This window comes from Alnus glutinosa, chromosome 6 (assembly GCF_958979055.1).
Source record: "Alnus glutinosa chromosome 6, dhAlnGlut1.1, whole genome shotgun sequence".
NCBI lineage: Eukaryota > Viridiplantae > Streptophyta > Magnoliopsida > Fagales > Betulaceae > Alnus > Alnus glutinosa.
Window position 1 is genome coordinate 12,719,594 of NC_084891.1, and position 22,296 is coordinate 12,741,889.

The 22,296-nt window shown below is 41.3% G+C and overlaps 1 long non-coding RNA gene across 1 annotated transcript; it reads left to right on the forward strand.

Moving 5' to 3' along the window:
• Window positions 1–2,726: 2,726 nt before the first annotated feature.
• On the forward strand, window positions 2,727–21,894 carry LOC133870480 (uncharacterized). Its single transcript, XR_009900744.1, has 3 exons — window positions 2,727–2,800; window positions 20,625–20,684; window positions 21,733–21,894. It is a non-coding gene; the product is annotated as an uncharacterized LOC133870480 (long non-coding RNA).
• Window positions 21,895–22,296: the final 402 nt, after the last annotated feature.

Consider the following 22,296-nt stretch of genomic DNA (forward strand, 5'->3'; position numbering starts at 1 on the left):
AATAAACTCTGATAAACTGGAGATTCTGAATAATACGATGACCCTACTCCAAACAGCAACATTACATGATAGTGATTTTGTCAACAGAATGAAGCCAATAAAACTAACAAACTCCCCCTTTGGCCATTCTGGTACAAAAATCACTTGATCTGTTTAAAAATACAATCCCGGTCCAAAAATTAAAATATTCCCCATTTTTGTCTCAAAAGGACAAAGGGTAAACAAAGTATAGAAAAACCACAAAAAATACAGTTCTAAAGTCAAAACAAAGGAAAATGAAAACTGTAAAAAGCCAAAGAAAACATTTTGCTGAAAAGGGAGAGGAAGACAATGATGTTAGTCCTTTCACAAGAAAAGCAAAACACGTATGTATCTAAACCTGAGAAATCAGTCTGATAGCAAGTCAAAAATATGCAAACTTATAGTTGAGAGACAAGGTTTTAATGGCAAAAATTTCCCTGCAGACAGAAATTTTAAATAGTGGACTCAACCCATGCAATGTGTGTGTGTGTGTGTGTGTGTCAAAGCTTTCTCAATAAGGTATGAAGTTTGCAGATATGATTTAAAGCAACTAAATTTTCTAAACAAGAGAGAAAATTAATGTTAGACCAGTCAAAAGTCAAACCTTATTTTACTAGGGCCTAGCCACCCTTATCTGATACACTCCCCCTACGATGCAACACTTTTCTTTTACTTAGTCCTTTAGTGACCGTCTATTTTCGCAATGAATCGGTCACTGACTGTTTCTATAGGGACAAGTTGAAGATAAGATTTATAGCACAAGAAGCAGTGGATCTTTTCAAATATCCTTTTATACTGAAAGTTAAATGCTTTTTATCACTTGGTGCTGCAACCTAGAAAGAATGCCAGAATTTATGGGTTCTAGGTTCAACTAGCGAGTTGGTCAATTTGACCACCTTAGCAAAAAAAATCTCTCTCATCAGAATTTTCAGAAGATAAAAATCAGAGAGTTAAAAAAATGTACCTTAGGGGAGCTTCAGATAGTGCACAATTTTTCATTGCATGAGAAAAGCAACTATCTAGCATAAAGATGCAGCAGGAAAACTTAGCAAATATTAGACTTATGATCTCCAGCATATGTAATTATATTCTATCAAAGCACAATGAATTGAATTATTACTATCAAGACTTAAAAAGAACAACATGCAACCTTATCCCCCAAAATTATTATTATTATTATTATTATTTTTATTAGAAACACATCATGCTTCCAGAGGAAAAGACTAGGAATAGAATAAGTCTAATTCTAGCATGAAGAGAGACATAACTAGGACATGTCACAAACACCTATGGCTTTTCTAACTTCCATCGAGATGTTTGGTAAGAATGTCGAACAATTGGTTGTCAGTTGGTATAAAAGAAAGATGAAAAATAAAATAATGACTTCTAACAACCAAGTGTGTGTTTGTGTGCAACAAAATATCTTAAATACAGAATTTAAAGAAGACAATATATTTATTGATGAAGTGGAAACTCTGTGAAAAGAAAAACCACTCCGGGGCAGCCAAACCCAGGATATCCACTATACCGAAAACAAAGCTAGTTACAAGACACTCGTACTCACATACCCTTATGCAGTAGTCATACCTTTAACTCCGACACAAAGTCCATCGTGAACACTTCCCAACTAAGTCTCCTACTTGAACGGGTCTTCAATGGATTCCTTTACCTTAGGGTCGATCCCTAAGATAAACTTCACACGAACTGTTGAGCACACAATGGCAATGGCTTGAGAGCTAGCAGATCTTCGATTCTCCCTAAACACCCTCTCTAAGCACTATGGAATTCGATACAGAATTCATGCAATTTACAAGCCTAGAGCCATCTATTTATAGGCTTAAAGAAAACCTAAATCTGCTGAAAATTAGACTCTAGCTTTCGAGCATCTAGACAGAAGTTAGCCATGTACGGACGGTCTTCTGTGGTTGCCTTTCAGAATCAGCGCAATTCTATCCTTATCAGGTCCACGTCCTGACGGCCTGGACGAGCCTCCAGACGGTCTTCGCTATAACTCCTTTATGCGTTCGAACGGAACACTAGAATATTCGGAAATGCTGGACAGCGTTCGGATGTGTTGTGCAGCGCCCCAGATTTTATGACATAATTTAATGTTTTTAAATTAAAATTCAGATCTAATAATAAGGTTAAAGAATAAAAATGAATATTTATGTGAATAAATGTAATGTCCATGACATTTTGTAGTAATTAAAATACAAAAATTGAGTAAATAATTGACTAAGGTTGATTTAGTGTTATTAAAATGCAAGAAAATATTTTTAGGTTCAAAGAAAATAAAATAGAAAATGAAATTAAAGAAAAAGAAAAAGAAAATAAATAATAAATGTCAAAACAAAAGTATATATATATATATATATATTAAGAGCATGGGGCGCATACCTGTGCCCCACACTCAAACAAAATGGCCATTTGGCAATTTAAAACATGATGGCCAAATGGCCATTAAAAGAAAAAAAAATAAAAAAAATAAAATAAAGGAAGGTGTGGGGCGCACACCTGCGCCCCACCTTCACTAAAAGGAAGGGTCACTTGGCCCTTCCAGACAAAAAATAAAATAAACAAGGCTCACGCCTTGTTTAGAGAAAAGGCCGAATGGCCTTTTCTTTCTCTTGAATGAGGCAGTGCCACTTCTTCTTATTTTTCTCTTAAAGATTTTTATTGAAAATCTTTGATCTATGAAGATCCAACGGTCCGATCTTTAATCCGACTTCGGTAACGTGGTCTACGAAGTCCGATGTACGTTTCTACCGATTAGTTTGAGGTATTTTTGTAAACTCTTAGTCTTTGAGATTTTAGATTAAATCTAAAGATATATGAGTTTGATTTTATGAGTTCTTATGATTTGTTGTGTAGAGCTTGCTAAACACTTTTGAAAAATAAAAGGACTTCTAATTTATACAAGTGTGTGTGAACAGTGTGCAACAAAATATTAAATGCGGAATTTAAAGGAGACCAATATTTTGTTGACGAAGTGGAAAATCAATTAAGAGAAAAATCACTCTGGGGCAGCCAAACCTAGGATATCCACTAATCAGAAGACAAGACTAGATACAAGATAGTAACACTCACTTGGCCCTGATGCAGTGGTTGTACCTTGCTCTCTAACGTGTAACCTAACACGAATGCCTCCTAACATGGTCTCCTACCTGAAGGGGTCTTCAATGGAATCCTTTACCTTAGGGCCAACCCCTAAGATAGACTTCACAGCTGATCAAATCACACACTTGGCAAGAGCTAGAGAGCTAGTAGATCTTCAATATCTCCCTTAACACCCTCTCTAAGCTGTAGAGAATTCACCACCGATTTCTGTGTTGAAAGCATGCCTGGACCCTCTTATTTATAGGCTTTGAGAGCTCCAAATTAGGTCAAAAACGCGTTCTGTGGTACATGCATCTGGACGGGCCAAGTTTTTCTTGTCCGGAAAGTAATTCTAGAACTTTCTGTAGGGCCGTCCGGACGCTTCCTCTAGTTGACCAGACTCTCAAATTACAGTATTTTTCGTTAGCTTTCCAACGACCCTGATTTCGTCCCAATCTGATATTTGAGTAAAACTTTATGATCAAAATACCCAAGGACGTCCAAACGGTGTTGCTCTAGCGTCCGGACGGTTGTACTTCAAATGCACGCAATTTCCATAATAAGGCTTCGGAGCGTCCGGACCATGAAGACTGTCGTCCGGACGGTTTGAATTGATGCACACAATTTCCATATAAAAAACTAGAGCGTCCAGACCATGAAGGCTGATGTCCGGACGGTTGAACGTTGGATGAACGACTTGCCTTATAGAGAACATCGTCCGAACGGGATCACACATCGTCCGGATGGTTGCAGCCATCTTCCCATAAATGTGTCTTGAGGCAGAAAGCCTAATACTTGTCAAACACTGAATGGCGTCTGGACGGTATAGCCACGTCGTCCAAACGGATGCACTGAAACACTGGGATCTTCTCGAACTCTGAAGAGCGTCCGAACAATTTGCTATTACGTCCGGACGGATGCAATCTTGAACTGTTCGAAGCTTCTAGACACTGATGGGCGTCCAGACGGAAAATTCTCATCATCCGGACGGATGTTACTGACTGATGAGCGTTCGGACGGGAGACCACGTCGTCTGGACGGCTGACAGGGAACCGAAATAAACTTCCTAGAAATCTTCACAGAATCTTCTTGAAGAACATAGTTGAAGAGTAGACTCTGGATAAAGCAGCATCCCTGTGAAAGCAACAACATTACATAGAAGTGATTTTGTCCAACAGAATGTAGCCAACACAAAAGCTAACAAACTCCCCCTTTGGCCATTCTGGGACAAAAATCACTTGACCGGTTAAAAATACAATCCCGGTCCAAATCAAAAATTACTCCCCCTTTTTGTCACAAAGGGACAAAGGGTAAAACAGAGTAATGAGAAAAACCACGCAACAATTACTCCCCTTCAATGTCTCAGAAGTACAAGGGTAAACAGAGTTATAATAGCCACAGACAAAAACTTTCTAAAATCCAAAACAATAGGAAAATAGTGAAAAGTCTGCAAGTGGCCCAAATAAGTTCCTAAACATGCAAAATTCAACTAGCCAACTCAACTCATGCAATGCGTGTGTGTGTGTGTGAAGACAGAAACCCTCAAGGTAAGACTTTCGATGACATAACAAAGAGTAACCAGATTTTCTAGACAGGAGAGAAAATAAATGGAAGATAAGCCAAAAGTCAAACCTTATAACTTACTAGGGCCTAGCCACCCTCATCTGATACACTCCCCCTGAGATGTAACACCTAAATGATTTACTTGTACCATGAAGGATAACGTAAATGTTTTACTTGCATGTAGAGGGCAAGGCATAAAGCAACTGTAGCACATAAGCAGTGAATATACACTTTGAAAAACGAAATTGACTTCCAAAAATAAAGTGTGTGCATAGGTGTCAACAAAAATTAAAGCACATCGGAAAGTAAATGACACATAGATTTTTGTTGATGAAGTGGATACTCAGTTAAGAGAAAAACCACTCCGGGGCAGCCAAACCAAGGAATTCCACTATTCAGAAGACATAGCTAGATACAAGACAGTAACACTCACATGTACCAATGCAGTTGTCGTACCTTGATCTCTGACGTGTAACCCAACACGAACGCTTCCCAACCCAAGTTCTCCTACCTGAAGGGGTCTTCAATGGAACTCCTTACCTTAGAGCCGACCTCTAAGATAAACTTCGGTTTATAGCACAACACACTTGTAAAACGTCTTCAGAAGGATTGATGACTTCTATGAGCTCTAATGGAATTCACACCGAATTCTTGCAGTTCTCAGTGCCTAGGGGCCACTATTTATAGGCTGGGGGCTCAAATGAGCGTCTGGTAAAATATACCTAGGCACCGTCCGGCGTCCGGACATGGGCCGTCCGGACGGACAACTGTGCGACAAGATTTTCCGAAAATTTCACGTGGAAATCTTTCCGGTTTAGGGGAATCGTTCGGACGGGATGGCACATCTCCAGACGGTCGCACGTCCGCTGCAAGTACTTTCCTTATAAGGCATTAGAGCGTCCGGACGGCTATTCTTCAACACGGAATTTCCATATCTGCAATGCGCGCGTCCGGACCATGGTAGCCAGTCGTCTGGATAGTTGAAGTCGAATCGGCAATTTTCTTCTTTGATGCACGGACGTCCGGACCATAGTTGTCAAACGTCTAGACGGTCATATTTGAATTGCAATTCTTGCCTTAACGAGACGCACGTCCGGACGGGATACCACATCGTCCGGACGGTTGATTAATCTTCCCTTTCCTGGAACTAGGAAAGAAATCAGAAACTGATCGAGTACTAGGAGGCGTCCGGACGTGCTACTGAAACGTCTGGACGGATGCAAGCTGGTACAGAAACTTCTCGATACAGTATGGGGTCCGGACGGAATGAACACTTCGTCCGGACGGATGATGCTGGTTTGTCTTGCGTCCGGACGGGAAGACACGTCGTCCGGACGGATGGAACAGTGGACAGATGGGCATCTGGACGGGATGACTCGATCGTCCGGACTGTTGACAGGGAACTTGAATTCTTCTGACTTGCAGACTCTGAATAGTGGAATCCCTGTTTACAACATCTTTACACTTAAGTGATTTTGTCCAAACACATAATGAGGGAACAAACTCCCCATTTGGCCATTTCAGGACAAAAATCACTTGACCGATTTGGAAATACATTCCCGTTCCAAAAATAAAAATTACTCCCCCTTTTTGTCACAAAGGGTCAAAGGGTAAAACAGAGTAATAAAAACTAACTGTCATAAGAATTACTCCCCCTAACGGTCTCAGAAGGACTCAGGAAACAAAGTAATATATATCCAAAGGTTTTAACAAAGCAAAACAAATTGTCTCAAAATAACAAAAGACAGTAAAAAGTCAACAAACACAAGAGGGAATCAAACATCGTCAAGCATGGGTAAAATCCCGTCTGCATCATCCTCATCATCACTGCTGCTAGGATGATGATACTTCAGGCACTCCTGAAGGTCCAGCTGGTTCTGCTCCACGCGCCTGTCGATGGAGTGCACAGCTAGCTGCATGATTGAGATGGACTGCTGCATGGAACACATAGACTGCTGCATGGAGGACATAGACACCTGCATGCTGCTCATCCCTCCCTGAAGTGCAGGAAGAGCCTCCATAATCTGAGCATAATTGATCTCCGGCTCAGATGGCGGAACAATATGTGAGGATGAAGCCATATGTCGAAAGCCGACTGGCATAGCAGCAGGTTGGGGGCACCTCATCATCGGAGTCATCTCTCACCAGTTACGCATTAGACTTCATCAATGTCTGCTTGTTGATAGCTTGCTGGATTTTCATCTTCGGTTCGCCATTGACATTGATGCCCGACTGAAGAATAATTTGAGTGAGGATTCAGCCAAACGGAACACCAGCAGTGCTCTCATCACGGGCCTTTAATATAACCCTCAAAATGTGCTTGCACAGGTAGAAAGGCAAGCGGAGGTGGATTGTATAGACGAACTGGGCCTGTTTCAGGATCAGATCACTGCGCCGGGCAACAGGCCAGATGTTCTGTTGAATGATCTTGGCCAGCATGCAGTGGGTAGATGACAGGGCACCAATCCGAATGGTCGTAGAGCGCTCCTCACCTTGGGGAACGGCACGGAAGAATTTCCTGAGATCATCCAGGGATGGAGGAAGCACCACCTCATTGTATGGGCTGGCCGAAATCTCGAGCACTGGGACTCGGATGATGTGACTGATGACCTGAGGATCAACAATGATGAGATGGCCTGCAACGGAGGACTGAAGCACCACTCCATGATCATCATTCTACACCACCTCCAAGTTGGCGTAGAACAGCTTGACAAATCTAGTGTACACCACACAAGCACAGCTGTGGAGATATCCCCAGTTGTACGTCTGGATGATGTCAAGTATGTTGTCCAGCGGTGGCACCATGATATCAGCCCGAAGGATGTTCCGCTCAGCAATGAAGGAGCAGTCCATAATTTTGGCCTGAATTGCAGCCCTATCTTCCAGAAGCCTCTGACAGACCCTGCGGGGTGGACTGCCGGCAGACATGTTTCTACAAAAGATCCAACAAGAATTTTCCAAAGAAAAATATTCCAAAAATATTCTTGTTAGGATAACAAAAATTTGGCAGAATAACAGCAGTAAAAAGGACTCGTGAAAATAAATACAAAATAATATCACAACTAAGTCCAAGAAATTTCAACATGGCAGATATATGCATCTCATATTCCAAAAATAAATAACATTCTAACAGAAAAAAGAAAACTGAAGAGATAAGGGCTGAAAAACAATACTTGGAATATGAGAAAAATGCAAAAAGCCAAAAACTCACAAAAAGAGAACTCACAAACAGCCAAAAGTGAGATTGAGTGGGGTATAGTGAGAATGCGGCGAGCAGAGGAATTTATAGCCTCTGTGGGGTCCTCGTCCGGACGGTGGATTGATGACGTCCGGACGCTCGCTGCCTCGGAAAGGAGCAGACAGGTCGCGCGCGTCTGGACGATATAAAGAGACCGTTCGGACGATGATGACAGTGCGCGTCCGGACTCCAACAAGTCCTGTCCGGACATTTGGCCTCCATACCCGTCCGGACTCCAAGAGAGTGCCGTCCAGACCACCAGTCTGTCTGAACGTCAATGTAGACCGTCCGGACGCTCCACACTGAAACACCAAAAAAAATAAATAAATAAAAAAACTAAGGAAAATTTTACAGAGATCAATTTTCTCAGGTCAGTGTTAGAATACGCATGTATAATCAACTAATAACATAATCAGAAAGCATCTCAAAACTTAACAAAGATATAAAAGAGAGTTGAGATTTCAATTAGCACAAGTAATTTTCCTAATCATAGAAAAGTCAAATAGACAACTCAACTCAAGCAATGCGTGTGTGTGTGGAGACTGAACCAACAAGGTTTGAAAAATCATGACAAGAGCAACCGGATTTCCTAACGAAGAGAGGGAATCCTTGACAGATTAGCCAAAAGTCAAACCTTAGTTTTACTAGGGCCTAGCCATCCTCATCTGATACTCTCCCCCTGAGATACAGCACTGAATTGTTTTACTTGTACCATGAAGGACAAGATAAATTTTTACTTGCTCATAGAGGGCAAGGTATAGTGCAAATTCAGTACAGAAGCATTGAATAGACAATTTTTAAAGCACAAAATTCATACGAATAACTGCTCAATTCTTATGGTGCTGCAAGCTAGAGGAAATGCCAGAATTTATAGATCCTAGGTTCAACTAGCCTGTGGTCAATTTGACCATCTTATCACAAACCTCCCTCTAATTTAGAAATTCTAGAAGCAACTAGTCAGAGAAGGAATTATGTACCTTTAGGGAGTCTCGAATAGTGCACTTTTTCATTGCATGAGGAAATGAGCTATCCTACTTTTGCATAAACATGAAAATCACTTGGCCAAAATAGTCATAAACTCTCAAATACATCTAAGCAAAGTATTGATGCTCACAAAATTGAGATATCAGGTGAAGATACATACAATATCTAATAAGCCAAGAAAAGGATTAATCTTGCAAATTCTCCCAAATATTTTATTTTTTTATTTTTTATTTTTAGTTTTTATTTAAAACAAACAAAACATGTAATATGCAAATGACATCATATGCAAAGGTAAGATCACACCTGTAAATGCTCAAGGATGTCAGTACAGAAAGCAGTCGCTCGACCTGCCTTTTCTGTCTTCCCCAATAGATACCTGCAAAGTTCTCTCAAGAGAAACTTCCTAGATTGCATAACAAGCACATAATTATAACATAAAAAGTGCAAGCAATCAAATATGATGCCTTAGGATTAGGAACCAAATCCTAGGCATAAACACCCGAACCTGCTAGGTGCGTCGGTTCCCCTTCCTGGGGTAACTGCCCTTCTCAGCCCAAGTCTGCCTTCTAGTGGGTGGTTACTGACAAGACTGCATCATCCACTTCATCATGTTCTGCATCTAGACAGGAGGCTCACCGAAGTATTGCTCTTGAGGCCTTCTCAAGTGCTTGGGTTTGCTCTTGTAAGTGCCATTGTGATTGGCTGATACAAACCGCTGCTGAAGCTGCTGATGCTGAGGAGCATGAGACCAAGGGGCTTGATACTGATGCCTTGATGCTTGTCCCCATGGTACTTGATAGGATGCTTGATGCCACGGAGTCTGATGCTGAGACGCAGGTCTAGCACCATAATGAGCTTGTCTGGGTGCTTCTTTCTTGGCTTTGGCCTATTGAGCTTTCAAGAGGGAGCACTGAGGCCGAACAAGCCCATTGAGACCTCAGTGATGGCAAATATGAGGTCTTCTGATGGAATGAGGCTGTTGAGTGCTGGAACATCATCATTAACCTTTTCCTTCTGTTTATCTTCAACAGCGGGAGGAAGCTCTGGGACTGTAGGCTTCACAAATACAGTCTTTAAGGAAGAAGGAACATTAGAAGAGGAAGCTACATACCCGAGACCAATCTTGTAATTAGGGCTCTTCTGGATGGAAAGCATGCGAGTCAACTTTTCATCAGTGACTCTCTCTAGCTGGAGCTGTGTCTCTAGAAGCTTTTCGTCGAGCTCTTGCACTTTGAGCAGCAATGAACTCTTCTCGGTCTGCAAACTGTTTAGATCATTCAGGTGCTACTTTCGGCCTTCCCTCAGCTTCTCAAACTCTTTGTAGAGTGTCTTGTAGGCCTCTTGAGCTCTTCCTCATTTTCACTATGCTCTGAGTAATATGAGTCTTCTTCTTCAACATGTGGGGCTACAAAGGCCAGAAATTTTTCCAACTCTGGAGCTTCTTCTTCTGACTCATCACTGAGAGTCACATTGTATGCCTTCCCCTTGCCCTTTTTGAGATTCCAACAATCCGCCCGGATATGCCCAAAGCCTGAGCATTCAAAACATCGGGGTCCTGTGGGATCTCTCTTCTCCTCTTCCTCTGGTTCAGCCTCTCTGAGAGGTTTCTTTATTTTATCAGAAAACTTCTTCTTGAACCTATCATCTTTCATCAGTCTTCTGAAATTTTTGGCTAACATAGCCACAGCTTTGTCTTCATCCTCAGAGTCATCTTTAGAGGAGGCTGCTACCTTCTTCTTGGAAGCCTTTAGGGAAATGGTCTTCAACTTCTTATCGGGGGCAGAGACAGCTCATATATTTGAAGAGATCCAACTAGCTCTTCAATCATCATCTCTTCAAGATCCTTGATTTCCTCGATCGTTGTTACCTTGATCCTGAAACGCTCTGGCAAAGATCTTAGAATTTTTCGGATGAGTTTTACATCCGAGATAGATTTCCCAAGACTCACCATGGAGTTTCTAAGGTCACTTATCTTGGAGTAAAACTCTCCAAAAGTCTCTTCTTCCAACATCTTACTTTCTTCAAATCTTGAAGTCAACATTTAAAGTTTGGCAGATTTAACTAATTTCGTGCCTTCATATGTTGTTTCCAAGATTTGCCATGCTTCTTTGGCTAATTCGCAGTTTGAAATTTTGGCGAATTCAGGGGGAGAAAGTGTTTGGCATAGAGCATGGAGGGCTTTATCATTGGAAAGTCGGGCGTTTTTCAAAGGGACTGTTTCAGGAGTTACATCCTCTAGTTTAGTCCAACCAGAGTCAACAATACTCCAACAGTCAATAGATTTTAAAAAGAATCGCATCCGAGCTTTCCAATAGCCATAGTTCGTACCATCGAAGGTAGGAACAAAATTAAGAGTTTGGGACATAACAAAATATAGAAGTCAAATATAATAACACTCAAGAAATTAATCTTCTCAGAGTGTACCAAGCTCTGATACCAATTGAAAAAAGAAATTGACTTCTAGAAATAAAGTGTGCATAGGTGTCAACAAAAATTAAAGCACAGCGGAAAGTAAATGACACAGATTTTTGTTGACGAAGTGGAAACTCAGTTAAGAGAAAAACCACTCCGGGGTAGCAAAACCCAGGAATTCAACTATTCAGAAGACATAGCTAGATACAAGACAGTAACACTCACATGTACCAATGCAGTGGTCGTACCTTGATCTCTGACGTGCAACCCAACACGAACGCTTCCCAACCAGGTTCTCCTACCTGAAGGGGTCTTCAATGGAACTCCTTACCTTAGAGCCAACCTCTAAGATAGACTTTGGTTTATAGCACAGCACACTTGTAAACGGCTTTAGAGGGATTGATGACTTCTCTGAGCTCTAATGGAATTAACACCGAATTCTTGCAGTTCTCAGTGTCCAGGGGCCTCTATTTATAGGCTGGGGGCTCAAATGACCGTCAGGAAAAATATACCTAGGCACCGTCCAGACGGTGGACATGGGCCGTCCGGACGGACAACTATGCGACAAGATTTTCCAAAAATTTCGCAGGGAAATCTTTCCTGGTAAGGGAATCGTCTGGACGGGATGGCACATCGTCCAGACAGTCGCACGTCCGCTGCAAGTAATTTCCTTATAACGCATTAGAGCGTCCGGACGGCTATTATTCAACACGCACTTTCCATATCTTCAATGCGTGTGTCCGAACCATGGTAGGCAGTCGTTCGGACGGTTGAAGTCGAATCGGCAATTTCCTTCTTTGATGCACGCGCATTCGGACCATAGCTATCAGACGTCCAGACAGTCATATTTGAATTCCGATTCTTGCCTTAAGATGACGCGCGTCCGGACGGGATACCACATCGTCCGGACGCGCTGCTGAAAGGTCCGGACGGATGCAAGCTGGCACAGAAACTTCTTGATACAGTATGGGGTCCGCACGGATTGAACACTTCGTCCGGACGGATGATGCTAGTCTGTCTGGCGTCCGGACAGGATGACACGTCGTCCGGACGGATGGAACAATGGACAGATGGGCGTCCAGACGGGATGACTCGATCGTCCGGACGGCTGATAGGGAACTTGAATTCTTCTGAATAGTGGAATCCCTGTTTACAGCATCTTTACACTTAAGTGATTTTGTCAAAACACAGAATGAGGCCAAAATACTAACACACTTGAATGCACATAAATCATATGATTAACTGCTTGTTTCTTATGGTGCTACAAACTAAAGGGAATGCCAGAGTTTCTATGTGCTAGGTTCAACTAGCATGTGGTCAATTTGGTCATCTTATCAAAAACTTTTTCTCTTATCAAGAATTTCTAGAAACAAAAAATCAGAGAAGGAAAGATGTACCTTATAGGGGAACCGTGGATAATGCACATTTTTCATCGCATGAGAAAAGAAGCTATCCTAGTTTTGCATATACAGGAAAACACTTGGCAAATTATAGTCAGAAACTCTCAAATATATCTAAGCAAAGTAAATTGAAAAATGAAATTGACTTCTAAAAATAAAGTGTGTGCATAAGTGTCAACAAAAATTAAAGCACAACGGAAAGTAAATGACACACAGATTTTTGTTGACGAAGTGGAAACTCAGTTAAGAGAAAAACCACTCCAGGGCAGCCAAACCCAGGAATTCCACTATTTAGAAGACATAGCTAGATACAAGACAGTAACACTCACATATACCCGATGCAGTGGTCGTATCTTGATCACTGACGTGTAACCCAACACGAACGCTTCCCAACCAGGTTCTCCTACCTGAAGGGGTCTTCAATGGAACTCCTTATCTTCGAGCCGACCTCTAAGATAGACTTCGGTTTATAGCACAACACACTTGTAAAACGGCTTCAGAGGGATTGATGACTTCTTTGAGCTCTAATGGAATTCACACCGAATTCATTAATTTCTCAGTTCCCAGGGGCCTCTATTTATAGGCTGGGGGCTCAAATGAGCGTTAGGCAAAATATACCAGGGCACCGTCCAGACGGTGGACATGGGCCGTCCGGACGGGATGGCACATCGTCCGGACGGTTGCACGTCCGCTGCAAGTAATTTCCTTAAAAGGCACTTCAGCGTCCGGACCATGGGGGATGAGCGTCCGGACGGCTTTTCTTCAACACGCAATTTCCATATCTATAATGCGCACGTCCGGACCATGATAAGCAGTCGTCCGGACGGAATCGACAATTTTCTTCTTTGATGCACACGCGTCCGGACCACTGCTGTCAAACGTCCAGACAGTCATATTTGAATTGCGATTCTTGCCTTACGGAGACGCGCGTCCGGACGGGAGACCACATCGTCCGGACGGTTGACTGATCTTCCCTTTCTTGGAACTTGGAAAGAAATCAGAAGCTGATCGAGTACTGGGAAGGTTCCGGACGTGCTACTGAAACGTTCGGACGGATGCAAGCTAGCACAGAAGCTTCTCTATACAGTATGGGGTCCGGACGGAATGAACACTTCATCCGGACGGGATGACACGTCGTCCGGACGTATGGAACAGTGGCCAGATGGGCATTCGGACGGGATGGTTCGATCATTCGGACAGCTGACAGGGAACTTGAATTTCTTTTGACTTGCAGACTCTGAATAGTGGAATCCCTATTTATAGCATCTTTACACTTAAGTGATTTTTTCCAAATATAGAATGAGGCCAAAATTTGACAATGACATCTAATCCAAGCATGTAAGGTAAAGCCAAACCTATCCTCATGGAGAGAGGTTTATAAATACCAAGACAGAAAAGTAGCCGCCTGATGTACTTTTAACTGTCATCCCCAAAGATATATCTGCAGAATCTTCTCAAGATAACAAGAGAAAATACAGGGATAAAATAACAAGTTCCTCAAACAGAATGCAAGGCATGAATAAGATATGACAAGGTAGACAATGCAATGCAAACATACCTGACATGCTCTAGGATTTAGGAACCAACATCCTAGGCATGGGAGACCTCATGTACTAGGTGAGTCCACTCCCCCTAAAGGGGTGAATTGTCTCATCCTTCCTTACCCATACCTTCTTTACTTGTGAGGCAAGGGTGTGAGCCATGTCCCAATTGATCAGTCTGACTAGGACATTCTTCATCATGTTGACAAGCCCTTCATTGGTCTGATTCTTCTTGGGCTTCTGAGGCTTCACTTTGAAGCATTCGGCTTTGATGTGGCCATACTTACCATAGTGATAGCATGAGGGCGAATCCCTTTGAAGATAATGCAGTTGTTGCCGAAAAACATGATGAGGCTTAGAAAGTTTAGAGCTAGACTTACCTTTCTTTTGCTCTGTTTTCCTGATCCGAGGCTGCTGATGTCGAATCTGAGGACAGTGTGGCCTGATGTGTCCAGAGACACCACAAAGATAGCAAGTAGGCTGACTTTGTTTGCTGAAATGCTTCTTGAAGGGCTCTGCAAATTTAAGATTAGCATTTTCACAAACAATAAAGTCCTTACCTCTTTTAGATATATGCCTCCTATGGGGCGGGACATATTTATCTGAAGAAGTTTTCTCAATAACGCCCTGTTTGGAATCTCCTGATTCTTCCAAGGTCTGTGGGATTTTAACAGATAACACTTTGGTCTGATATGACCAACCTTCCCACAATGATGACACATAGGAACAAACTTACCTTGTGTTCCCGAATCCATGGAGTTAGGCTTCACACAATTATTCAAGCAAGAATTTTCTGAACAAGCTGCATCTACTATCACAGGCTTAATATCAACAGGATCTAATTCAAAGTCAGAATTATGTGAAGTAGAAGCACTCAAATCATCAACAATTAAACCAGGCTTGTTCGAAATATCTGAATGAATACACAACATGCTTTTCAAATTATCACTTGAGAATTTTTCCAAGAGATTTTCAGATTCCTTTAATTTATTCTCAAGTGTATCAACAATGTTAAATAGCATGGTATTTTCAGATCTCAAAGAGTCAATCAAAGAAAGTGATTCAGACAATTGCATAATTAATGACTCTTTTTCTTACTTCACATTTTTAAGCTCTTTATGTGAAATTTTAGAATGTTGAGCATTCTTCAATTTATTAAAAACCTTAAAGAGTTTAATATCAGAATCCTCATTAGATAACTGAGAAGAATTCATGATGAAAGGTGTAATCAAAAAATAGAAGTCACAAAGAGATGAGGATCACACTCAGGAAATAAATCCTAAACAGAGTGTACTCGCTCTGATACCAATTGAAAAATGAAATTGACTTCTAAAAATAAAGTGTGTGCATAAGTGTCAACAAAAATTAAAGCACAGCGGAAAGTGAATGACAAACGGATTTTTGTTGACGAAGTGGAAACTTAGTTAAGAGAAAAACCACTCCGGGGTAGCCAAACCCAGGAATTCCACTATTCAGAAGACATAGCTAGATACAAGACAGTAACACTCTCATATACCCGATGCAGTGGTCGTATCTTGATCTCTGACGTGTAACCCAACACGAATGCTTCCCAACCAGGTTCTCCTACCTGAAGGGGTCTTCAATGGAACTCCTTACCTTAGAGCCAACCTCTAAGATAGACTTCGGTTTATAGCACAGCACACTTGTAAAACGGCTTCAGAGGGATTGATGACTTCTCTGAGCTCTAATGGAATTCACACCGAATTCATGCAGTTCTCAGTGCCCAGGGGCCTCTATTTATAGGCTGGGGGCTCAAATGAGCGTCAGGCAAAATATACCTGGGGACCGTCAGGACGGTGGACATGGGCTGTCCGGACGGACAACTGTACGACAAGATTTTCCAAAAATTTCGTGGGAAAATCTTTCCTGTTTAAGGACATCGTCCGAACGGGATGTCACATAGTCCAAATGGTCGCACGTCTGTTGCAAGTAATTTTCTTATAAGGCACTTCAGCGTCCGGACCATAGGGGATGAGCTTCCGGACGGCTATTCTTCAACACGCAATTTCCATATTTGTAATGCCCGCGTTCAGACCATGATAGGCAGTCGTCCGGACGGTTGAAGTCGAATCAGCAATTTCCTTCTTTGATGCATGCGCGTCTGGACCACAGCTGTCAGACGTCCGGACGGTCATATTTGAATTGCGATTCTTGCCTTACAAAGACGCGCGTCCGGACGAGATACCACATTGTCCGGATGGTTGACTGATCTTCCCTTTCTTGGAACTTGGAAAGAAATCAGATGCTGATCGAGTACTGGAAGGCATCCGGACGTGCTGCTAAAACAGCCAGACGGATGCAAGCTGGCACAGAAACTTCTCGATACAGTATGGAGTCTGGACGGAATGAACACTTCGTCCGAACGGATGACGCTAGTCTGTCTAGCGTCCGGACCGGATGACACGTCGTCCGGACGTATGGAACAGTGGACAGATGGGCGTCCGGACGGGACGGCTCGATCGTCCGGACGGCTGACAGGGAACTTGAATTTCTTCTGACTTGCAGACTTTGAATAGAGGAATCCTTGTTTACAACATGTTTACACTTAAGTGATTTTCTCCAAACACAGAATGAGGCCAAGATACTAACATAAATTAATACCCAAAGAATTGAGATATCAGGAGAAAATACATGCAATATCTAATATACCAAGAGAAAAAAAAATATCCTGCAAATTCTCCCCAATTTTATTTTTATTTATTTATTTTTTCTTTATTAAAAAAAATGCAATATGGAATGACATCATATGCAAGGCAAGATCAAACCTGATGATGCCAATACAAAAAAACAGTCGCTCGACCTGCTTTTTCTGTCTTCCCCAACAAGTACCTGCAATGCTCTCTCAAGAGAATAGGGGGCACAACAAACTGGTTCCTAGATTGCATAGTAAGCACACAAATATAACAAGTAAAAGTGCAAGCAATCAAACCTGATGCTTTAGGATTAGTAACCAAATCCTAGGCATGAACACCTTCTCCTGCTAGGTGCGTTCGTTCCCCCTCATGGGGTGAATGGTCTCATCCTTCCTGACCAATACCTGCTTGACTCGAGGCGGTGGCTTGCAGGTCTTGTCCATGTTGGCCAGACTCCTTAGCATAGCCTACATCAGGCTCAGGAACCCTTCATAGCCATGGTTGCCATTGGGCTTCTACGGCTTTCTCTTGTAGCGCCTTGATTTGTTTTTCTTTGGTTTGCCACTCTGATTGGCAGGAACAAACTTTTACTGATGCCGTGGAGCCTGAAGAGCCTGAAGAGCCATCGAAGGTAGAGTGCCTGATGTAGTTCTTGTTAGCAGCTTCCTCTGAACATTCAATTTCTGGAGCTGTGGACATTTGGATCGGATGTGACCGGTGATGCTGCAGTGATGGCAGGTTGGCAAGCTTCTTTTGTTTGAATGCTTCTTGAAATTCTCTGCAGAATTAAGGTTAGCATTCTTACAAACATTGCCCTTACCTTTTATATGTCTCCTATGAGGTGGGACATATTTTGATGAGGAAGAATCATCCATTTCACTTTTCCTCATAGCATCCTGCTTAATCCAAGGCATGTGGGATTTCAACAAATAACAATTTGGCCTAATATGACCAATTTTCCCACAATTATGACAAGTAGGAACAAACTTACCTTGTGTTCCTGATTCCTTGGGCTTGGGCATCACACATTTATTCAAGCAAGAATTATCCAAACAAGCAGTGTCTACTATCACATGCTTAGTAATAGTGGAATCTAATTCAGAATCAGAATCATGTGAAGTAGAAGCACTCAAATCATCAACAATTAAACCAGGCTTGTTAGGAACATCTGAATGAATACAAAGCATGCTCTTCAAATTATCACTAGAGAATTTTTTCAAGAGATCTTCAGACTCTTTTAATTTATTCTCAAGTTTATCAATAATGTCAAATAGCATGGTATTCTCAGATTTCAAAGAGTCAATCAAAGCATATGATTCAGACAACTGAACAATCAAAGACTCTTTTTCTTGCTTCACCTTTTGGAGCTCTTTTGGAGAAATAAGTTTATCAAATTTTACAAAAACTTTAGAGAGCTCAATATCATGATTTTCTTCAGATAACTGAGAGAAATCCATGATAAAAGGTGTAATTAAAAAAATAGAAGTCACAAAGAGATGATGATCACACTCAGGAAATAAATACTTACAACAGAGTGTGCCTGCTCTGATACCAATTGAAAAATAAAAGGACTTACAATTTATACAAGTGTGTGTGAACAGTGTGCAACAAAATATTAAATGCGGAATTTAAAGGAGACAAATATTTTGTTGATGAAGACAAGACTAGTTACAAGATACAAGATATCCGAGGCAGCCAAACCCAGGATATCCACTATTCAGAAGACAAGACTAGATACAAGATAGTAACACTCGCATACCCCTGATGCAGTGGTCGTACCTTTCTCTCTAACGTGTAACCCAACACGAACACCTCCCAACGAAGTCTCCTACCTGAAGGGGTCTTCAATGGAATCCTTTACCTCAGGGCCAACCACTAAGAGAGACTTCACAGCTGATCAAATCACACACTTGGCAAGAGCTAGAGAGCTAGCAGATCTTCAATATCTCCCTAAACACACTCTCTAAGCTGTAGAGAATTCACCACCGAATTCTGTGTTGAAAGCATGCCTGGACCCTCGTATTTATAGGCTTTGGGAGCTCCAAATTAGGTCAAAAACGCGTTCTGTGGTACGCGCGTCCGGACGGGAGCCAGGGCCGTCCGGACGGGCTAAGTTTTTCTTGTCCGTGAAGTAATTAAGGAATTTTCTGCTGGGCCGTCTGGAAGCTCAAATTACAGCATTTTTCGTTAGCTTCCCAACGACGCCGATTTCGTCCCAATCCGATATTTGAGTAAAACGTTATGATCAAAATACCGGACGGTGTTGCCCTAGTGTCCGGACGGTTGCACTTCAGCTGCACGCAATTTGCATAATAAGGCTTCGGAGCGTCCGGACCATGAAGACTGTCTTCCGGACGGTTTGAATTGATGCACGCAATTTCCATATATAAAACTCGAGCGTCCGGACCATGAAGGCTAATGTGCGGACGGTGAACGTTGGATGCACGACTTGCCTTATAGAGAACATCGTCCGGACGAGATCACACAACATCCGGACGGTTACAGCCGTCTTCCCATAAATGTGTCTTGAGGCAGAAACCCTAATACTTGTCAAACACTGAATGGCGTCCAGACGGTATAGCCATGTCGTCCGGACGGATGCGTTGAAACACTGGGATCTTCTCGAACTCTGAAGAGCGTTCAAACGATTTGCCATTACGTCCGGACGAATGCAATCTTGAACTGTTCGAACTTCTAGACGCTGATGGGCGTCCGGACGGAAAGTTCTCGTCGTCCGGATGGATGTTGCTGACTGATGAACGTCCGGACGGGAGACCACGTCGTCCGGACGGCTGGCAGGGAACCGAAATAAACTTCCTTGAAATCTTCACAAAATCTTCTTGAAGAACATAGCTGAAGAGTAGACTCTGGATAAAGCAGCATCCCTGTGAAAGCAGCAACATTACATAGAAGTGATTTTGTCCAACAGAATGTAGCCAACAGAATTTGCCTTTGCATTTGGTGTAATTTTTGGTGAGTTTCCTCAAACTCTAATTTTGAGTATTTAATTTTAGTTGAATTTTATGTGATTAACCTTTAGTAAATGCTATGGGTAAATAATATTGTGTTTGGGGTAGTGATTTATAAATTATGGGTAATGTTTTGAAACCTTAATTTGATGGGTTAAATTAATTTGGAGTTTTAAAGTGTTTAAAACCTAGATTGTTAATTTGTGGATTAATTGTAGTTATAGTGATGATTAATCTCAAATTAGCTATGGGTTTTGTAAAATAAGTATTAATGTGTTAGGTTATAATGTTAGTAAAAATAAGAAATTATGGGTATTTAGTTTAAATAGTATTTGTGACGTTAACCCTAAGATTTTCTGATGGGTTAATGTTATTTTAAATGTATTAATGATTTAAGTTAATAAGTTAGTAATTATTGTAAAAAGATTAGTGAATATAATTTTAGGGTTAATGTTAGTATAAAAAGGTTAATGAATATAATTTATGGGTTAGGGTGATTAATTGCGGGTTAGTAATTAATATTATGGATAAATATTTAAATGGTGATTTTAATATCTAACCCTTTGTAAATACTTTGGATTAGTGTTAATTGAGTTTAATTAGTGTCTAGGATTTATGGCTAAGTGGTCAGAACCCTAGAAATTTTATGGGTTTTCCATGGGTTAGCTCTTTGGTAATTTAAGAGCTAAAATATTAGTTTAGTGTTAGAAAAATATTTAGTAATTGCAATGTGTTATTTTTTACAGTGGCACATTGCGAGGCATTGACTAGGGAGCTTAGTTAAGCTTGTTATCCGCGCAATCAAGGTGAGTATTCTACTCACTGAGGGACCTTAGGAATTTTGGATATATGAATTGCTATGTTTGGTTTAATTGGATGTTAACTCTATGATGATGATTTGGTATATGTATTATGAACTATATTATGAAAATAAAATGATATTGAAGATATGCAAGAAACTACATGTGAATGAATAACATGATGTTGGATATATATATATGTGATTGAATTGAGAATTGTTGAATTGAGAATTATGATGATAAGTAAATGTTGATACAATTGAAATTGATATGTTTGGAATGGTTGAGAATTGAATAGCACAGAATTATATTAGGTATGTGGCTTTACGGGTGGTGTTATAAAAGGTAAGCCTAGGGTATGTGGCTCTAGCACTTGTGTATTTGTTTACCATGCGGGTATGTGGCTTTATGGGCGGTGTGTATTTGTTTGCCCTGCGGGTATGTGGCTTTACGGGCGGTGTTATAAAAGGTAAGCCTAGGGAATGTGGCTCTAGCACTTGTGTATTTGTTTGCCCTGCGGGTATGTGGCTTTACGGGCGGTGTTAAAGGTAACTCTAGGGTATGTGGCTCTAGCGCTTGTGTATTGTTGCCCTGCGGGTATGTGGCTTTACGGGCAGTGTTAAAGGTAAGTCTAGGGTAAGTGGCTCTAGCACTTGTGTATTGTTGCCCTGCGGGTATGTAGCTTTACGGGCGATGTTGACGGTAAGCCTAGCATTGAAGTGCTAGCACTTGCGAGATGTCTGGTAAGCCTAGCATTGAAATGCTAGCACAAGTGAGATGTGTGCCCTGCGGGTATGTAGCTTTACGGGCGGTGTTGAGATGTGTGGTATATTGTATTGGAAACTGTGATAAGATATAAGAGTGAGATGAATGGTGAGACTTGTACTTAATGATATGTTGTTGTTTGGACTTGATGATTTGAGAATAATATAGTTGAATCTTGTATGTATGTATGTTTGCGTGCATTGTTTACTCCGTAGGGAGTCTTATACAACTGAGGTGGTGAACTCATACTTTCACCTGTACGGATGTGGTTAACCCCACAACCGTACAGACTCTGATGCCTTGACTGCAGGTTCAGTGGATTTAATGAATGACATCGTAGCATAGTACTTGGGATGTTATGACTGAAGCCCGATGCGACAGTTATAATGGTTGGACCATGGGTTGTCTGCCTTTTGGTGGACTTTGTTTATGGCTCGTGGCGTCTGCAACACTTGTCTTTATGAGCCAGTCTTTTGGTATGTATTTAATAGCTATGTAGAAGCCTTAAATAGATAGACATATTAATGGCTCTTTTGTTGTGATTAACTGTTGTTTATAGATGTACCTTCTGCTATGTTGATAATGTTATAATGTGTTATCCGCTGCGTAGATGTAACTCTGATTATCAGGTATATGTTATGGACTGTGTACGGTATGTTGGCTGAGCGACATGTAGTCGTGCCACTGTGATGACTCATTTTACGTTTCAAAAAAAAAAAAATTTCGGTCGTCACAATAAATAATCTTTCGTTTTATAAATTGTTTTAACAAAATATTCAATCGATTTATGAACCTTGTTTTAAGAAAACAAATATTTATTTTATACCCGAAAATTACTGAGTTAATAAATAGA